General features: G+C 46.8%; 1 long non-coding RNA gene across 2 annotated transcripts in view; it reads left to right on the top strand.

The window, feature by feature from the left end:
- LOC134485959 (uncharacterized) overlaps window positions 1-20,398 on the top strand; it is a 44,431-nt gene that overhangs the window by 19,199 nt on the left and 4,834 nt on the right. Inside the window, exon 2 of one of the 2 annotated variants that reach the window (XR_010064414.1) lies at window positions 19,938-20,299. This is a non-coding gene — a long non-coding RNA (uncharacterized LOC134485959). Of the gene's footprint in view, window positions 1-18,842; window positions 20,300-20,398 lie in introns of those variants that run through there. The other variant, XR_010064413.1, reaches the window with a different exon arrangement.

Raw genomic sequence — 20,398 nt, 5'->3', positions numbered from 1 at the left:
TCAATTTAGATAAAGATGCATTTTTGTGGGGTAAAGTGGCAGGGTCTGTGCTCAAAATACATTACATTTGCCTGAAATTTTCCTTATGTCATGTAAGCTAAAAATAGTTTTAAAACGCTAAACCTTGATAAAGTAGCGCTACATTGTATCACTTTCTACTTTAAAACTTGCAGCTGGTTAGGCAGGTGGTGGTGGTTCGTGCCTTTAATCTCAGCACTCCGGAGGCAGAGACAGGTGAATCTCTGAGAGTTTGAGGCCAGCCTGGTCTAAAGCATGAGTTCTGAGATAGCCAGGGCTACACAGAAAAGCCCTGTCTCAACAACAACAATAAAACCCTTCCGGCTGTTATTAAAGTACTGCCCATTTCCCCGTCCTCAGGGTCCACATTAGACCTCTACTGCTCTCCTTGTTCTGCCCAAGTTGTACTCACCAATCTTATTTCCTACCAACCACGGGCTGAGGTGCTACCTGCTGACTTCCAGCCGGTGTCCCGACTGCCACATTTACACCATCTCCACCCTGACTGCCACATTCACACCATCTCCACATACACTGAATCTGCTCATCAAAAGTGGGCCAAGACCTAATATGGATGTGCATCTGCTCCCGGTCTGACCTTATAAATCTTACCGGGTTTATGCCATCTGGTCAGCCTGTCCCCCCTGGCTCTAATTCTGCCTGGCTCACAGCAGCTGTTTCTAGGAGGGGAAAGGGAGTATTATTAACTGAACCAGTAGTATTTTTTAAAAAAATCATAAAATCTAATATAGGGTTGTCAATTTTGTACTTTGACAAATAAGAACTTTTTTTTTTAAATGCTACTCTCATGATGATGCTATCAAAGAAAAATAATGTTTTCGCTTAACGTGAAGGGTGTCGCCTCAGAAGGATGGCCACTTGTATAACCGTAGCACAGTTAGCTTTGGAAAATTGACTCTGTTTCCAGGAGCGTGTGCTGTCTCAAGTAATGAAAACTGCTCTGACGGAGACCGGGCGTTTGGGAGTCGGCTTGCCAGCACTTTGTTCTCCTCACCACCTGCTTACTACTTAAGCACAAGAACCTGGGGGCACATTTTGCACTGTCAAGTCTTTATTTAACTTCTTGTGCACACATGTCATTTCCTCAACTACAAGGTATGCTTGCTTTATAAGAAGCCGGTAAAAGGACTGTGCCTTTAACTCTCCGGGGAGGCCCAGCAGAGAGAAAATGTTCCAGAAGTATTTGCTGAATGAATGAATCAGCCCAGGGTAGGCTTTCTAAGCCTGTGGTAACCCATAAATCCCATCTTAATGGAGTAGGGAGCACCCATCCTGAGGCGATTTCTTTCAACAGATTCCTCCAAAAAGAGTTAACCGGTACAAATTGCTTTGCTTTTGAGCGAAACCAGAAAAAAAATAATAATAATAAATCCCATATGAAAAGTAAACAGCTTCCTCCTCGAGGCGGTTACAAGCCTCAGCGAAGGGAGGGAGCAGAGAGACAAACACACCTTTTGTAGCTTGTCGTTTAACTGATCCCAGGTATTTAGGGCTTTGTGGACAGTCATGTGCACAGCGTATGCCTCTGGCCTAAAGTGCTTCATAGAACACTTGGCTTTCGATCGGAGGCTCCCGCCCATGTACCTAAGCCTCCACAGTATCCATTTGTCTGCTTCCCTCTACCTGTGTGGTTTTAAAAAAGAAAGAAGACAAAAGAGGAAGGGGAGGTGGGGGGCTGGCAGGCACAGCTTCTCCTCGGCCAAATCTTGGTCTTGGATCTGGAGTGGTTACAGAGCTGCATTGAAGAGTGTCTTTTGGATTTAAAACATTGCTTTCACTCGGCATCCAGAGTAAGCTCCCGAAAATAGATTAGGTGACACCACGCGGTGTGTAAAACATCCATTAACTTTTAATACGATCTCACTTAATCGCTATTGATGGAAAACCTCCTGAGTGCTGGACCCTGCTGTTGATGTTGGGGACATATTAGAAAACAGACAAAAACACCTTTTTTTTCTTTCTTTCTGAACAACTTATGCCTGGAACAACTGAAAGAAATATAATAAAGAGCAAATCATTGCTACAATAGAAAGCGACAGATGTGATGGAAACCACTTGGACAAAGGAAATGTAGCCATCCCACTGGATTGCACAGTCTCCCTAAAGCTAAGACTTGAAGGAGGTGGGAGCACACCTATAAGGCTATGTAGAGAAGGAAGTGACGTGCTGCAGCATGACATCACCTATGTTCTTTGCATGACATCACCTATGTTCTTTGCATGACGTCACCTATGTCCTCTGTCAGTTTGCACATGCATGCCCTCCCTCCTGCTCCCCTGCCACCCCTGCCACCCCTTTCCCACCTTGAAATGTCAAATAAATGACCATCCACTCAGTAGCCCCTTTTTCCTGGCTTTCACCAACAGCCTTCATCTATCTCTTGGGTGATCATATAAATGTCACCTCTTTGGGTGGGCTCTCTTTGTCCCCTACTATAACTTAAGAAAGCCTCCCACAGTTAATTTCATTACCCTCCTTTCAGACACTCAATAAACACTGTTGGAATGAATGGACCTAAAGGTTCAAGTAGGAAGGATGCTCTTTTTGAGGACAGCATCTTCACTGATAAGCTCCATGACTGAAGGCAGTCCTGGGGTTCGAATGGGAACTGTCCTCCTCAGGCTCCTGTGTTTGAACACTTGGGCTTCAGCTGGGGAAAGACTTAAGTCAGGCTTAGTTGGAAGAAGTGGGTCACTGGGAGCTGGCCTTGGGGTTTCTTAGCCTGGACCCACTTTTGTCCTTTCTCCTTCCCAACTGCAGGGGCAGTGTGACCTCTCACCTCAGGCCTTCTCTCAGCTTCAAGCCCAAGTATATCCTTCCTCCCTTTACCCTGTTAGGTATTTAGGCAAGGCAGCAAGGAAAGTAATGGGTAGAGGTGGAGGGAAGAACCTAGTAATAGTTTGCCCGCGTTTAAGTACAATAATCCTCAAATACAAGATTAAGGGGGAGGCCATAAAGCAGTGGTTCTCAAATTCCCTAATGTTGTGACCCATTTTTTAAAAATATTTTATTTATTTATTATATATGAGTACACTGTAGCTGTCTTCAGACACACCAGAAGAAGGCATCAGATCCCATTATAGATGGTTGTGAGCCACCATGTGGTTGCTGGGATTTGAACTCAGGACCTCAGGAAGAGCAGTCGGTGCTCTTAACCACTGAGCCATCTCTCCAGCCCATGTTGTGACCCTTTTAATACAGCTCCTCATGTGGTAATGAACCCAACCATATTTTTGCTGTTGCTTCATAATTGTAATTTTGCTACTGTTATGAACCATAATGTAAATACCTGGTATGCGGGATATCTGATATGCAGCCCCTCGCCACCCACACGTTGAGACTCGCTGCTGTAAAGGGTTAAATTGTGTTATGGGGAGCAGATTTTCTCCCTGCTTCAGCCTTTCCCCAGAGTAAAAGCTTTCTTCTGAGTGAAGCAAGCTTTGGGTCAACCCTTAGCCCAGATGGGCTCTTGCCCAGCCAGTGAAGGGTCACCATCCCAACTTCACGGGGATCCTGGTTTCCTCCACAGAAAAAGTCTATGTAACATAACAATACTGCACTTTTCTGTTGTCTTAGATCAGCATGCCTTTCAAATTATTCCATGCCTCAGATTTAAAGTAACTTAAAATAAATTTTTCCTAAACACTTTTTCACATTGACGAATCATTCCCTAAGTTCCAATTCTTTGGATAATTAAAACATCCTTCAGTTTTCTCCCACAACCATTCATACCTTCGTGCTTTTCTCTTGGTGGGATTCAAGATGCACTGCTTCATGACTGGGTACCTTGGCATTTGAGAACCCAGATGAGCAAGAAGGTGAGCCTCACTGTCCCCTCACACCGCTCTCCTGAGGCACACTATATCACCTCACCTTCTGGGCATGTTCATGCTGCACCCTCAGAAAAGGAGCAGTCTTCTCTCTGCAGACACGAGGACACAGAGGACTCCGAATGGATGGGCCTTGTTAATTTAGCACTGTTAGAGCATACCTCCAATATCCAGGCAGAATTCAACAGGACTGCCCGTTTCTTCTTTAAGCAGCGTGAAAATACATAGGCTCTTCTATTTCTTCAAATTTTTATTTCTGAATGGTTTTACTCCAGTAAAAATGTTTTTGTTCTTTTTTGGTTGGGTTTTGGGTTTCTCTTCTCTTCTTTTCTCCTCCCCTTCCCCGTCTCCTCCTCCTCCTCTTCCTTTCTCTTCCTCTCCCCCTTTCTTTGTGTACACATGTATATGTACACGTTCATGAGGTGGGGCAGGTGTGTGCACACATGTATAAAGGCGAGAGGTTGATGTCAGGCACCTTCTGCAATTGCTCTCTGCCTCACATTTTCAGGCAGTGTTTCCCACAGAACCTGGAGCTCCCTGATTGGTTGGAATCCTTGACTAACAAACCCCAGGGATCCTCCTCCTGTCTCTGCCTCTCCAGCACCAGGACTTCGATCTCAGGCTGCAGTGCCTGGCTTTTTATGTGGGTTAGGGTTATGAACCCAGACCCAACTGAGTCATCCCCCCAACCCCACTCCTCTAGTGGTTTTTGAGACAGGCTCTCATTATATAGCCCTGGCTAGCCTGGAGCTTTCTATGTAGACTAGGCTGTCTTCACACTTGCAGGGACCCTCTTGCCTCTTGAGTTCCAGGGCTATGCTACACCTAGTTTGTATAAAATTTACAATAAATAAATAAGCATGATTTCGCTTACTAAGCTCTTTGTTATAAGTGCCCATGTCATCAACCTAGCAATAGTCTCTCCTTGCCACACGTGTGGTATAGAAAATGCCATACAAATGATTTCATTAACATAAAGATTCCATTTAATCCCTGTCTGGTTTCAAACTATACCTTATAGGTGTCCTATTAAAAACATAATTGAGGATAAAAAAAAAAAACCCAAAAAACATAATTGAACCAAAAGAACTCAGTTGGAGCAAAGAAAAATAAGAGCAGGCCAGAAATCCAACCATAAAAACACTGCGGCTGCTGGACAGACCACAGACTTGGCTCTGGACAGACCACAGACTTGGCTCATAAGAAGAGAGCGGACCAGTTAGAGGACCCACAGTCTTTTGTAAGATACACAGCAGGGGCCCAGGAGCCTTGAGAGTTTAAAAAAATTTTTTTCCCATGCAGCCTCAAAAGGAACGTTTGGTGTTACTGAAAAATTTTGGACATCCTTTTTTTATTTTTATTTTATTTTACTTTATTTTGCTGCCAGATGATACCAGAGAAATTGGTATCTAAGCCTCTCGGGGTTCTTAGTTCATTAATAAAAATAATTTAAGAATGGACTCAAATAGAGGTGCAATTTTATTGGCATTTAAAAGTAAAGGCCAGGATGGGCAAGCTGTAAATCTCAGCAGCTGCCTAGAAGGGGGGGGGGGGAGGGAGAGGCATGTTTGGAGTGGAGGGAGAGGGGGAGGGAGGAGGGGGAGGGAGAGGCATGTTTGGGTTAACTGGCATGGAGGTTAGCCACATGGCTGCAGATGGTTAGCAACAAGGCAGGGAGGGAAGCTTTAGGGAAAGGGTAAAGGAAGCTCAAACCTCCAGAAGAAAGAAAGAAAGAAAGAAAGAAAGAAAGAAAGAAAGAGAGAAAGAAAGAAAGAAAGAGAGAGAAAAAGAAAGAGAAAGAGAGAGAGAGAGAGAGAGAGAGAGAGAGAGAGAGAGAGAGAGAACGAACTTAGGTTCTGGCCTGTCTCCAAAGAGATTCAGAAAAGAGAAAAAGAGCAAACTGCACCTTTAGGCGGAGAGAGTCAAAGAACCCCAGGCAGCTTAGACTGTACTAAGGGGTGGGGGCCCCTGGGAAGGAAAAGTATGCTATCTCAATCAAGGGATGATTATTCCGTCCATATTCTTAGTATCACCTACAGCGATCCTGCCTTCCTGGGGGTGGGCTTACCGTCCTGAAGGGTGGTCCCCTTCAGACCCACCTGACTGAAATGTTAGAGTGAGGATTCCAACCTCTTGACAAGAAGGACTAGGTTTCCCTTTGTGGGCATTTATTGATGCTGTGGTGTCACTCATGTCAAAAATAACATTTAAAGTGAGTGAGTTTCCACTCACTGTTTTCCATGTGTAAAATCCAGGAGCCTCAAGGTAGCACTGATTGTTGAACTAAGAGGATCTGCAACTGAGTTCTTCTGAGGTTGGACGAAATGATGCACTGTGAGACCTCTATTCTTTAATTATCCGAGTTGATCCAGGATAAGATTTAAAATACCTTAAAGAACTGAATGGCCGGGGCCAGTGAGATGGCTCAGTGAGTGAAGGGGCTTGCTGCCAAGCCTGGTGACCTGAGTTTGATCGCTGGAACTCAGACTGTAGAAGGAGAGAAGCAGTTCCCACAAGTTGTTCTCTCACTTCCGAACGCATGTCACGACACGTGCACACACAAATAAAAACAAGTAAGTAAATCAATGTATGGTTAAAAAGCATAGGACTACCTGCCTTCCTCTCTAAACGCCATATCTCCCATTAAGCTTACATAAGAGTGAGCATCCGCAATGTCAGGGATGAGGTTTTTTGGCAGCCACGTGTCGGAACTCTGTGCTGATTGGACACAGGATTGCACGTAAGAGCTTGGTATCCACTTGTAAAGACCAAGGCTCCAAACAAGCCAGATGCCTGCCTGAACCCATCCTTGGAAAGACACAGACCTAGGTAGATGTATCATAGGCAAGGGCTAGATGATCTTCAGAAAACAGTCCTCCTTTGCTCTCATCTGACAACGAACGATCAACCAGGGCTAATGGAGCACGGACACGGTCTGTGGCATCGGTGACAGCCACCCACCAACATACCGCAAATTCCCCAGATACAAACTTAGTTTTTCTATTACTCTGTTTTGTTGTTGCCATTGTTTACCTCCTCATCCTGTACAGCAGAGAGCTGAGAACTGACTGTAGAAACCAAAGTCAAAGACTTAAGGATGGGACTGAGTGGGACCCATTTAGCCCGCCCAAGGCTCTGGGTTCCAGTCTCCGCCACGAAAGAAAACAACAGGACCCAACATCATCCTGGGGAGAAAGTCATTTTGGACTTACGGCTGGGGTAGTGGGCTACTGATCCAGAATCTTATTGGGCTCCCTCTCAGTCTAGACAGTGTCACCACCAAGATGATTTTAAGTGCGTGCATGCATGGCAGTACAGTGTAATCACGCATGTGGGTGCCTGAGGTGAACCCTGGGTGCCATTTCTCAGCCACTGTGTTCATTGAAATAGGATCTCAATAAGTCTAGAGCTTTCTCATCAGGTTGGGCTGCTGATGAGCGAAACCCCTGGAATGTGGCTGTCTCTGCACCCTTAGCACCAGGAAAACAAGTGTACCTCCACCACAGGGCGCTGTTTCCCACAGCTTCCGGAATTTGGATAAGGGTCCTCAAGTCTACATAGCAAGTGCTTCGCTCTAACTAAGCTCTCTCCACGGCCCTTGGCTTTGGTTTTTAGAAACCATGCGCGGTTAGTTGGTGAGCTGTTAAAGTGAGTTGTACTTTCGTTACAATCCCTACCCAGCAATCTGATTGTTTTCGGTGTGGCTAAAGCATTACTCATGTGGCACCAATGGGAAAAAAAACGGTGATGATTTTCTCCCCCTATCGTGTTTTATGTGTGTGAATGTTTAAAACTTGTTTGGGATGAATGCTCTGAACAATTCAGCATCTGGTGCACAAATATTTTTGTAGACACGAGTCCAAATACCACAAAACCACTGCCACAGCCCAGGTTATGTGAACCATTTTCTTAGGCAGATTTTTAATGAGTGTGATTATTCTTGAACTATGAGACTGTCTCCACAGGGACATCAAGATTAACCTCAAAAAGAAATCGTACAGCGATGACCCATATTAAAAAAAAATGGAAAGAAGAAGTCATCTTGGAACTAATTTGAAGGGGAAAAAGAAGCTTTTGGGTTTGTTTCGGGTTTTCTTTTTTTTAATTGTTGTTGCCGTGCTAAGCATTGTACAAAGGCAAATCAAAGTTGACACCATCAGGGACATTCCTACAGAGAGTGGCTGGTGGCAGATAAGGCTTGGCTGAGCTGTGCCAGAGTCCGGTTTCAGTTCTGTCAGGTGTAATCAGAGCCCTGGTCTTAAAACAAAAGCTGCCAGTCCACTTCATCAGAAGACACTCCAGGCCCTTCACCCTACCTACACTAAATGGGAAAAGAAGCATCGATTCCTCAGAGGAAAAGAGAACCACATATCATTAGCGGGTTTTCGACACAGCGTGTCATGGTCTAATGCTCCTCATTTAATACACCGGCCCCTCCTGCCCCCCATGCCCTGTTTCCAGCTCATAGATGGAGTGAGTTTGTTTGCTTGTTTTAAATGCTGTGGTTGTAGAAATTAAGCTTCTCTTTATAATCTATGACAAAGGCAATTGGTGAGTCTGTTCACCATGGTGGGAGTCTTAGGTCACCCATGGCTTTAGAATGGGGTGAGGGGGGGTTGGGGATTTAGCTCAGTGGTAGAGCCCTTGCCTAGGAAACGCAAGGCCCTGGGTTCGGTCCCCAGCTCCGGAAAAAAATGGGGTGAGGGGTGATAGGTGGTGGGGGGGGCACACTTTTTTTTTTTTAATTCCTGAAAAGAGGCTTACTCAAAATGTCACTTGGAAAATTGCTCTTGTGGATGGGTGTGCTACATAGAGTAAATTAGAATTTTCCCTTGAAAGAAATATATGAATAAAAGATAAAGTGAACCAAAAAACTGTTTGGGAAGATTCGTTGTGGTGAGCTACAGTGAACCCTTACAGCTTCTAACCTAACTGGTGGGTGTAACTGGACGTCCATTAAAATAACCACAGAACCCAGGCTAGCCATACTTCCTCATTGCTGAAACGGTCCCACAATGACTGACCGCGCGTTTGGGTGCAGCCGTCTTAGGAAGTGCACTCCCATTTTGGTGACAGGCAAACCGAGGGAGAGTGTAGAAAGGAGGCCAACCTGCTGGGGCAAAAATTGCTGAGGAAGTGTTACAGCTCTAACTCGAGGAAATTAAAAGCCTGCAGTGGGGCAGGCAGGGGTGGGGGTGGTGACAATTAGCTACCACTGAGGAGCAGGAAGGAATACCAGAATGAATGACAATCGGAGGAAACTGGCCCTCGACAAAGGAGGCCTGCACTCCCACCCCTGCCCTGTCCCCCACCTCTGCCCCCAGGCACAGAGTAATGGCTGAGAAATGCTGGCTCTTCTAGGGTTCTGTCAGGCCCTAAGCATTGGGTTGCTGGAGCTCATAATTTAACCCCTTTATATCCTAAAGTCTCATTCTGAGGCAGCTATCTTTACTCTTTGATTGCTCCAAGACTGCTCTGAACACCAGAATGTCTGCATAGTTATCGTGAAAACAAAGCCATTGTCCCCTTCCACAATCAGCCTGGAAAAACACACATCCAAGGTTGGATTGGGTAGAAAAATATTTATGCCAACTTATGCAAGAAGTGCAGGTATTAGTATTAGATAAAAATATTAGGAAAACAAGATAATACCTGAAAGGCATTTGAAAGTCATTTTGATGAGTATCAAGATTATTTAAGATCCTGGCATATTCTATAACCAAAGATAATGATGGGGCTGGGCATGGGAGGGAAAGTGGAATTGGTTCATAAAAATAAGAATTTGAATTTTTAAAAAATTCACTGTGTTTACTACACATGATTTTGGGTGTACAGAAAAAGATTGAACCCCAAATGAAATTTTAGGGTTTTTTTTCTATTAGCTTGGTTTGTTTGGTTGTTTGTGTTGTTTTGCTTGTTTGTTTTATTTTCTTCTTCTTTTTTTTTTTTTTCTTACAACTTGGTGGTTAATCAGAAGAAATCTAGGAAACTCCAGAGTTTAATCAGTCAGGATGCTAAAATATGGAGGGGAAGACAAGGTTAAGTCACTCGGGAAGCCGGGGAGAGGAGATCACTAAGTAGAATGAAGACACTGAGTAGGATTAGAAGACCAGATACTACTACAAAGGGCTGATTTAGGGACAAAGCAGATAATAAGGCCATCGAGGGACCCTTAAGAGTCCAATTCTGGAAGCGAATTGACTGCCCCAACCTAATAAAGGAAGAAAGTGTTGCACACACAGGATGAGTTAAAGGTGCCCTAGGAGAGACAGAGGCCTCTGATTTCTCAAGCCAGCACGCTTAGAAAAGAAGAAAGGGGAGAGGTTCTGTGCGTGGAACAATAGCAAGTGGGTGTAAAAGTGAGCCAGGCAATCTGAAGTAGACAGCGATGGACAAAAGGCCTTCCAGACAGACAACCCAGAGAGATTCCTGGAATAACTTAAGGTGACAGTCCGTGGGGGAGGGGCACACTGGGAACTCGACCAGTTAAAGGAGATTTTATTTTAATAAACGTTAGCATCCTTTCTTTCTTGGGGGGTGTGGGCAAGCATAGGTGTCTACAGTCTGCTAACAGTGCTAAATTAAGGGCCATTAGGGTTTCCCCTCAAACAAAGATGACAAAGAGTAGATGACTTAAAGTCCTTAGTGGGGAAAAGCCGTCACGAATACTGCCTTGTCTTGCATGCCTGGAAGGCTCATTGTAAAGACCCCAATGCTCTGGGAGATTGGAAAAAAGCAAAAGTGGCAAGAACTGTCCAAGAGAAGGCAGAAAATGGGGAGCTTTTCCCTTGTCAGTCAGAAGCAATGAAAAAAAGAGACTCTAGACAGGGAAGATGATGACGCACATAGAAATGCATTCGGCCACCAGACAAGACAATCCCATTGTAGAGAAGTGTCCTTTTTTTTTTTTTTTTTTTTTTTTTTGGTTCTTTTTTTCCGGAGCTGGGGACCGAACCCAGGGCCTTGCGCTTCCTAGGTAAGCGCTCTACCACTGAGCTAAATCCCCAGCCCCGAGAAGTGTCCTTTTGATTCAAACCTTCATAATCCGATATTTTAGACTCTGACCACTTTAATAGAATTTCTACCATAAGTGTTTATTGACAATTATTTATTGGCATCATCATCTTATGCTACAAGGGGTACCTTGGTTCCCTAGATGAAGGAAGAATTGGGAACAGATTGTATTGTCCACTCTTCCTGAGGCCCTAACATGTTTAAGGAGCACACATCAGTGTAGATGCAAAGGTACCCATAGGTTAACAATTAGAAGGCTAACAGTAGCTGGACATGGTGACACATGCCTTTAGTCCCAGCACTCAGGAGACAAAGGCAGATCTCAGAATCTGAGGTCTACTGATTAAGTTCCAGGGTAGCAGGGCTAGCTACAAAGTGAAACCCTCTCTTGAAAAAAACCAAAGAAAGAGAGGAGAAAAGAAGGGAGGAGAGGGAAGGGAAGGGAGGGGAGGGGAAGGGAGGAGGAGGGGAAGGGGAGGAGGAGGGGAGGGGAGGGGAGGGGAAGAGAGCTGCAGGCATGCACAAACATCATTTGCAGTTTCTTGAGTAAATTACATTGCATATGTGTATGTGTGTGTGTGTGTGTGTGTGTGTGTGTGTGTGTGTACAGGGAAAAGTGTAAATGTGGACCCCCTCAACACACACACACACACACACACACACACACACACACACACACACACGGATATTAATGGAACCAGGTGAAGCTCAAAAATGAAACAGAAATGTTCTAGACTGCAGCCCAAGCAGTTACAGCCTTCATCTTCTTCCAACTTGCTCAACCCAGCAAGGGCTGGACCAGTATGGTTTAGAGCCATGGTGGAGACCTTTGCAGAGAGGCTGTGCACCCTCTGCGTCATGTCTACAGCTTCCTTTGGTCTACACTGGAGCTCCCTCGTTTTAAGTTTAATATTTTTCAATAGTTATTTTTATTTTTCGAGGTATATGTATGTTTTGCCTACATGTACATCTGTGTACTGTGTGCATGTCTGATGCCTGCAAAGGCCTAAGACAATGTCAGATGCCCTGGAACTTGAGATACAGAGAGTTGTGAGCCACCATGTGGGTGCTGGGACTCGAACCCTGATCCTCCAGAAGAGCAGCCGGTGTTCTTTAGTTGCTTGAGCTATCTCTCCAGCCAACCTTCCTATTCTAAACATACATAGTTCTCTGGGTTTAAAAAGAAAAGAGCGGAGTGTCTGACTGGAAGGACTGATCTGGACCGAGAGGCATCAGAGGGTCACCACCTATGATTATTGCCAAGGAGGAAATTGAAACTCAAGATGAGGAGGAGGTTAAACGGAGGTTGGGGAGGAGGGGAGCCACAACCTCAGAAGAGATCTGTTAAATCATCTTTGCTTTCCCAGCTGCTTGGACCTAAAGAATGTCAGCAATTCTCCTCCTCCCACACAGCCTCTCTGTAATAATTAGCTTTACTGCGCTTTTTTTCACAAGCTATTACCTTAATTATTTTAATTAGATTGTTCATGCACTCAAGCTGTTTACAAGCACTTTTCTTTTTACGGCATATCCATAAACAGAAGAGGGAAACTCCATCTTGGAAGAAGCCTGGCAGTTTTCACTAGATAAGGAGGCCTCGGACCCCAGCCTGGATGGAAGTTTATTTTCCACACTAGTCTGCAAACTGCCCAGCATCCTAGGACCACTTTCCCGAGGAGAGCGAGAAGCGAAGCCCCTTCCCAGGAAAAACCACAAGTCCCACGTGTACCTTCTGCGGTCACTGCCAGTCAAAATCATGGGAATACCTAGCCTGTTTTCGATATGGTCCTCTAATGAACTCCACGTGGTGTAAATAGTCAAGGTTATGGATGGTTAGTTGGGTTAGTTCCCAGGCGTGATTAGGATTCCTCATACTTGGCATTTCTTAGCTATCTAGTTGATCCCTGGTTCCTCGATTTACTAGTTGAGCGACCTTGAAAACATTTTAACTTCTCAAATTCTCCATTTACCTATCTGTCAAATAAAGGTAAAAGGCACAAACCCCGTAGACTTATTTAAGAATTACACGTGTCTCGGGGCTTCCTCTTCCTGATTGCTTTCTTATCTCTTCCCCTTGCCTTGAGACTTCTTAGCAAACTTGGATGATAGGAAATCGGGCTCTTTGGGAATTCAAGTTCATCCTTAAATGTATTCATTAAGTACATTCAAAAGTGAAGGCGGGGGTGTCCATGGGTTGGGAGCTTGCCTTCCCACCACGCAGGAAGCTCTGTGTTTGGTTTCCAGCTCAACAGAAACTGGCCTTGGTGGCTCCTACCTGTAATCCTCCAACTCTCCGGAGGTGGAAGCAGGAGGAGGAGCAGTCCAGGGTCATCCTCGGCTACATACACAGTGAGTCAAGATGCATAGAGAGATAGACATTAATAGCTGGATAGATAAAAACACACCAACAAATGTGACTGAGTGCAGGTTGCAAAAAAATTCGGAGGAATTCTTATTATTTGAATGCATGCAGTAGAACACTTTAAAGACTGTCAATTCCTTTCTCCTCTGTTGTCACCCTGCTTTGTGTGTGTGTGTGTGTGTGTGTGTGTGTGTGTGTGTGTGTGTGTGTGGTACAGTAGTGTCTAAGAGGAGGCTTTCCTATATTGCCCAGGATAGGCCTTAACTCTAAGTTTCTTTTCCCAAAAGATTAAATGACCTCATGAGCCACCATGCCTGGTTTCTTTATCCCAAAAGCTCCACACACTTGGTGCTTCGAGTGACTCTCAGCCTGAGTGGTCTCTGAGGGGAGGTTTGAGTGGGCAGTGCAGGCTCCTCAGGCTCCTACTTGCACCTTCCAGCATTAGCCTCAGGGTGGGAAAGAATTGGACTCTTTGGGAGGTTTGCTGATCTAAGTCACTTTTTTAAAAATTTAGTATGCTGTGAGCTTTACTTTGAATATAGTCTGGGGCTTGAAGGAAGCCATATTGCCTCACTTCTGCTTGATCTCGCCGTTGCTCAGGTGTTAAAGGCAAAGAAGCCATAGCCAGGAAAGACAGTTTTCTTCCTGGCCATCCCTTAACACAAGGGTTTTTTAAAACTGATGCCAAGAACGCCATTTTTCCCCCTACAAGGTGGCTGCTAGTACTCTACCAGTGTGCTGTCAACATTTTGTTGTTGTTGTTGTTCAATCATTATAAAATAATCACATATATTCGTCCTGGGGGCACGGGGCACATTTGTCAGAGGACAACTTGTGTGCGTTGATTCTCTCCTACCATGTTGATTCTCTCCTACCATGTAGGTTGTCGGGCTTGCAAGGTTACTGGCTTGACAAGCTGAGCCATCTTCCTGGCTCTTTTTTTTTTTTTTTTTGGGGGGGGTTCTTTTTTTTGGAGCTGGGGACCGAACCCAGGGCCTTGCGCTTCCTAGGCAAGCGCTCTACCACTGAGCTAAATCCCCAACCCCCATCTTCCTGGCTCTTGCTGTCAATCTTTACTCCGTTAATAAAAGCAGAAAACTGTTCTCCCTAATGCCTTTTTATGACAAGTTGTAGAACAGGAAAGAAGTGATTTGATCTATGTTTCAACAGAAATGTTTACAGTTGACCTTATGAGTCGTTCATGCTAAATATAGTAACTGTAGTACTTTTAGTATCCTTAAAAGCAAAACAACAACCTGAGATAGAATGGTGTGCTTGTGTGTGTTCAAAAGGAATCCTTTGGCACCATCTTGTGGACATTTTGGTGTAACACAAGAAACCAAACCTTCAATGGTTTCATTAAGGATTCTAGAGAAATCTTCCAGCACTCTCTTCTGGCACATTACAGAACAAGGAGGAAAAGAAAAAAACCCAACAAACAAAAAAACAAAACAAAACAAACAAACAAAAAAACGCCCTCAAAAATCTTAAGCCAGGGCAAACGCCTGTGTTCCTTGATTTTAAGTAAGCTTGGCAGGATTTCTCAACCCTGGCACTGTTGACATGTGAGGCCTGATGGTCCTTGTTTCTGGGGACTCTTGTGTGTACTACCCAGTTAATAACAGTATTTGTCTGTAACACTCCAAAAAAATGCCGCCCTCCCCCACGGTCCACAGAGACTGAACCACCAATCAAAGAGCACGCAGGGACTGGATTAGGTCCTCTACCTATATAGAGCAGATGTGCAGCTTGGTCTTCATGTGGGTCCTCTAATAATTGGAGCAGAGGGCAATCTCTGACTTGGACTCTATCGCCTGCTTTTGGATTCTTTTCCCCTAGCTGGGACGCTTTGTCTGGCCTCAGTGAGAGAGGATGCGTTAATGTGCCAGGGTGGGTTGGAACGGGGAGGGGGTCTCCCTTCTCTGCGGAGAAGGGGAATGGGAGAAGCGGGTGGGAAGGTAGGACTGGGAGGAGAGGAGGGAAGGGGCTGGGATCCGGATGTAAAGTGAATGAACAAACAAATGCCGCCCCACCCCCATTGCCAAATGGACAATGACAGAGGACAGTGGGGACGCTGAGAAAGGGTGCACACCATGAAAGAGTTGGCTAAAGAAACTGCAGTGTTTATATAGCGCTCATTTTCCTAATTGCTCTAAAAGAGGGGCGAGGGTTGGGGGGACCAAAACAGGAAAAGCTCTCATTTATGGAGTTACAGGATCACAGCCTAGAAAATGCCACAAACCCACCTGCTGACACACCTCACTTGCTAGGAGTGCGCTGCTCACCCCACTCTGATTCCTGTGCAAAAATCTATCCTGTCTCTGGTTTTTATGATTGCATCAAGAAATATGTATGTCCTCAGGAAATTAAGAGACTTCTTATGGCTTTCAGCCCCATCTAAAAATGTCTCCTGTTTTTCTCCCAAATTTCTTCTCAGTATTTTGTGTTACCTCAGTATTTCTACTTCTTTCAAAATCCAGCATCTTCTAAAAGCCTTCAATAGCACCCTCATCAGGTAAAGTCCTGCTATAACAATCTAATTACGTATTTCACTTTTTATCTCCCAAGGCTATCCCTTTTACTCTGGTCCCTTTGTCATTATTGATAGTTCATTTACTGTTTGCTTCTTTCCCACCTGTTATATTCCACGCACAGTTTTAAATGCCGGGGATGTAAAGTTGACCCCCGACTAACTCTTCATGTAGTCAGGTGGGAAGAACAGAGAAATTATAACGTGTTGTGCACAGCAAGTGATAGAATGAAGGGGTTAGTGAGGGGTTAAGGGAGTCTGGAAGAAGAAAGTTGGAGCAGGCTTTGAAGAGGTTTCAATTAATCTGCGTTTTGAAAGATGGATAAGAGTTTGCCAGGCAAGAGGAATGTCAACAAAAACCCTGTGCAGATGGGAGTCCTTTCTCTCTCCAGCCCTCACCGTCACACACAGCCACCACCTCAACAACATCACACATAGCCATCTCAGCACTGTCACACACAGCTACCACCTCAGCACTGTCACACACCAACCACCTCAGCACCATCACACACAGCCACCTCAGCACCGTCACACACAGCCACCTCAGCACTGTCACACACAGCCACCTCAGCACTGTCACACACAGCCACCTCAGCACCGTCACACACAGTCACCTCAGCACTGTCACACACAGCCACCTCAGCACTGTCACACACAGCCATCTCAGCACTGTCACACAGCCACCTCAGCACCATCACACACAGCCGCCACCTCAGCACTGTCACACAGCCACCTCAGCACTGTCACACAGCCACCTCAGCACCATCACACACAGCCGCCACCTCAGCACCGTCACACACAGCCACCTCAGCACCGTCACACAGCCACCTCAGCACCGTCACACACAGCCACCTCAGCACCGTCACACACAGCCACCTCAGCACCGTCACACACAGCCACCTCAGCACTGTCACACACAGCCACCTCAGCACCATCACACACAGTCACCTCAGCACTGTCACACACAGCCACCTCAGCACTGTCACACACAGCCATCTCAGCACTGTCACACACAGCCACCTCAGCACCGTCACACACAGCCGCCACCTCAGCACTGTCACACAGCCACCTCAGCACTGTCACACAGCCACCTCAGCACCATCACACACAGCCGCCACCTCAGCACCGTCACACACAGCCACCTCAGCACTGTCACACACAGCCACCTCAGCACTGTCACACACAGCCACCTCAGCACCGTCACACACAGTCACCTCAGCACTGTCACACACAGCCACCTCAGCACTGTCACACACAGCCACCTCAGCACCGTCACACAGCCACCTCAGCACCGTCACACAGCCACCTCAGCACCGTCACACACAGCCACCTCAGCACCGTCACACACAGCCACCTCAGCACCGTCACACACAGCCACCTCAGCACCGTCACACACAGCCACCTCAGCACCGTCACACACAGCCATCTCAGCACTGTCACACAGCCACCTCAGCACCATCACACACAGCCGCCACCTCAGCACTGTCACACACAGCCACCTCAGCACTGTCACACAGCCACCTCAGCACCATCACACACAGCCACCTCAGCACCGTCACACACAGCCACCTCAGCACCGTCACACACAGCCATCTCAGCACTGTCACACAGCCACCTCAGCACCATCACACACAGCCGCCACCTCAGCACTGTCACACACAGCCACCTCAGCACTGTCACACAGCCACCTCAGCACCATCACACACAGCCGCCACCTCAGCACTGTCACACAGCCACCTCAGCACTGTCACACAGCCACCTCAGCACCATCACACACAGCCACCTCAGCACCGTCACACACAGCCACCTCAGCACCGTCACACACAGCCACCTCAGCACCGTCACACACAGCCACCTCAGCACCGTCACACACAGCCACCTCAGCACCGTCACACACAGCCATCTCAGCACTGTCACACAGCCACCTCAGCACCATCACACACAGCCGCCACCTCAGCACTGTCACACACAGCCACCTCAGCACTGTCACACAGCCACCTCAGCACCATCACACACAGCCGCCACCTCAGCACTGTCACACAGCCACCTCAGCACTGTCACACAGCCACCTCAGCACCATCACACACAGCCGCCACCTCAGCACCGTCACACACAGCCACCTCAGCACCGTCACACAGCCACCTCAGCACCGTCACACACAGCCACCTCAGCACCGTCACACACAGTCACCTCAGCACCGTCACACACAGCCACCTCAGCACCGTCACACACAGCCATCTCAGCACTGTCACACAGCCACCTCAGCACCATCACACACAGCCGCCACCTCAGCACTGTCACACACAGCCACCTCAGCACTGTCACACAGCCACCTCAGCACCATCACACACAGCCGCCACCTCAGCACTGTCACACAGCCACCTCAGCACTGTCACACAGCCACCTCAGCACCATCACACACAGCCGCCACCTCAGCACCGTCACACACAGCCACCTCAGCACCGTCACACAGCCACCTCAGCACCGTCACACACAGTCACCTCAGCACCGTCACACACAGCCACCTCAGCACCGTCACACACAGCCACCTCAGCACCGTCACACACAGCCACCTCAGCACCGTCACACACAGCCACCTCAGCACCGTCACACACAGCCACCTCAGCACCGTCACACAGCCACCACCTCAGCACCGTCACACACAGCCACCTCAACACTGTCACACACAGCCACCTCAGCACCGTCACACAGCCACCACCTCAGCACCATCACACACAGCCACCACCTCAGCGTGCTCACGTCTCTACACTACTCTGTGCTCCAGCTCTGCAGCTCTGCCCATCATCTCTTCCTCAATTCTATCTCCATCTTGTCTGTCCTATCCAGCTCTTATTTCTCATCCTATTACTTGACCACCATTCAAGCAGTCTGTGCCTCTCCTGAATTTGGAGAGCCTTTTGGCAACTCTTGTCCACAGTCCTCTTAGCCAAACTGGTTTACCCTTAAGGCACTTCATCCCTCAGAATCAGGAACTGAGGAAAAGCCCAATCATCTCCCACCTTTCTTTTTTTTTTTTTTTTTTTTGGGTTCTTTTTTTCGGAGCTGGGGACCGAACCCAGGGCCTTGTGCTTCCTAGGTAAGCGCTCTACCACTGAGCTAAATCCCCAGCCCCATCTCCCACCTTTCATGTGTGATAAGCTTTGTGACAGGAAGAGGTCGAACAGGAGATGACACTAACATTGTGACAGAAGTGTAGCCTCAGCTTAGGGTAAGGTCCTGCCCTGAGGAGACCTCCTTTATTTTCTCCTCCAGCTCCCATCTCTTCCACAGGCTCAGTTCTCACTTCTCATAGTCTCTCAATCTCTTCCATGTCCTTGGGTCTGGAATGTGTCTCCCCATTAGGTCCTCAGGCCTTACTTAGTGCCTACCCCACAGGCTTCACTTTCTTGGCTCCATAATTCCTTCCCTGCTCTCATAATCATTGCATTCTCTCTCTCTCTCTCTCTCTCTCTCTCTCTCTCTCTCTCTCTCTCTCTCTCTCTCTGTGTGTGTGTGTAAGGGTGTGTGATATGTGTGTGTGAGAGAGAATGTGTGTGGTGTTTGAGGGTGTTCATGTGTGTGTGTAAAGGGTGTGTGTTATGGTATGTGTGAAGTGTGTGTGTGATGTATGTGTGAAGTGTGTGTGTGATGTATGTGGTGTGTGTATGTGTGTGTGTGTATGAGAGAGAGAGACAGAGAGACAGAGAGAGACAGAGAGAGAGACAGAGAGATAATGTGTGGTATGTGTATGTATGTGAGGGTGTTCATGTGTGTGTGTGTGTGTGGTATATGTGTGTCTGAGAGAAAGTGTGATGTGTGTATGTGTGTAAGGATGTTCATGTGTGTCTGTGTGTGGTGTGTGTATATACAGGTGTGAATGTGTGTCTAAGAGTGTGTTGTGTATGTGTATGAGGATCTGAGCCTGTATCTGTGTGTGTGTGTGTGTGTGTGTGTGTGTGTGTGTGTATGTGAATGCCTGTGCACTGTGTCAGAGATTGAACCAGGGTTACTGATCCTGAGAGGTTGCCAACAACCTTTCATAGTCTAACTAATAAGCTGTTATCATTGCCAGTGGCTCTTACCCTACTTGGCAGTGCTGTGTCTGTATTTTGGGTCCATGAGAGGCAAGATTCTGCTTATTCATTCTACGCTATTTTCCCAGGGCCTGGAGGACGCCTGGCACGCCATTGGTACTCACTAAGCATCACCTGAATGAGCAACGGAGGATAAATCTTGGAGCTGTTTGCTCCACATTGAAACATTACCTGAGCCGAAGAGGGGATTGAGTAAGACTGAAACCTAGCGACACTCACAAGGCTCAGGAAGCTGAGAAAGCAAACCCTAGTAAAGGCACATGACTGCAGGTGCCATGTGAATAGAAAAAAAACATCTGCCTGAGGACTAGGGCAAAGGTGAGCCAAGAGCTCCATGCTCCAATATGGCCACAGCCCTGATCACAGAGAGAACATCCTCCTCATCCTCCTGGATCTTCAGAACTTTGGACTCTTTGGTGAGCTTGTTTAGGTAAGCAGAAAGCTGGATTTTCCCTTGTGCAATCTAGAGCGTTTCACTGACACTCTGTCCTTAGGGTGCTACTCTGTCCTGGTAATGTTTTAAGGTCAG

The sequence above is a fragment of the Rattus norvegicus genome, chromosome 2 (genome assembly GCF_036323735.1).
Source record: "Rattus norvegicus strain BN/NHsdMcwi chromosome 2, GRCr8, whole genome shotgun sequence".
NCBI classification, from domain to species: Eukaryota; Metazoa; Chordata; class Mammalia; order Rodentia; family Muridae; genus Rattus; species Rattus norvegicus.
This window is presented reverse-complemented; position numbering and strand designations above follow the sequence as displayed.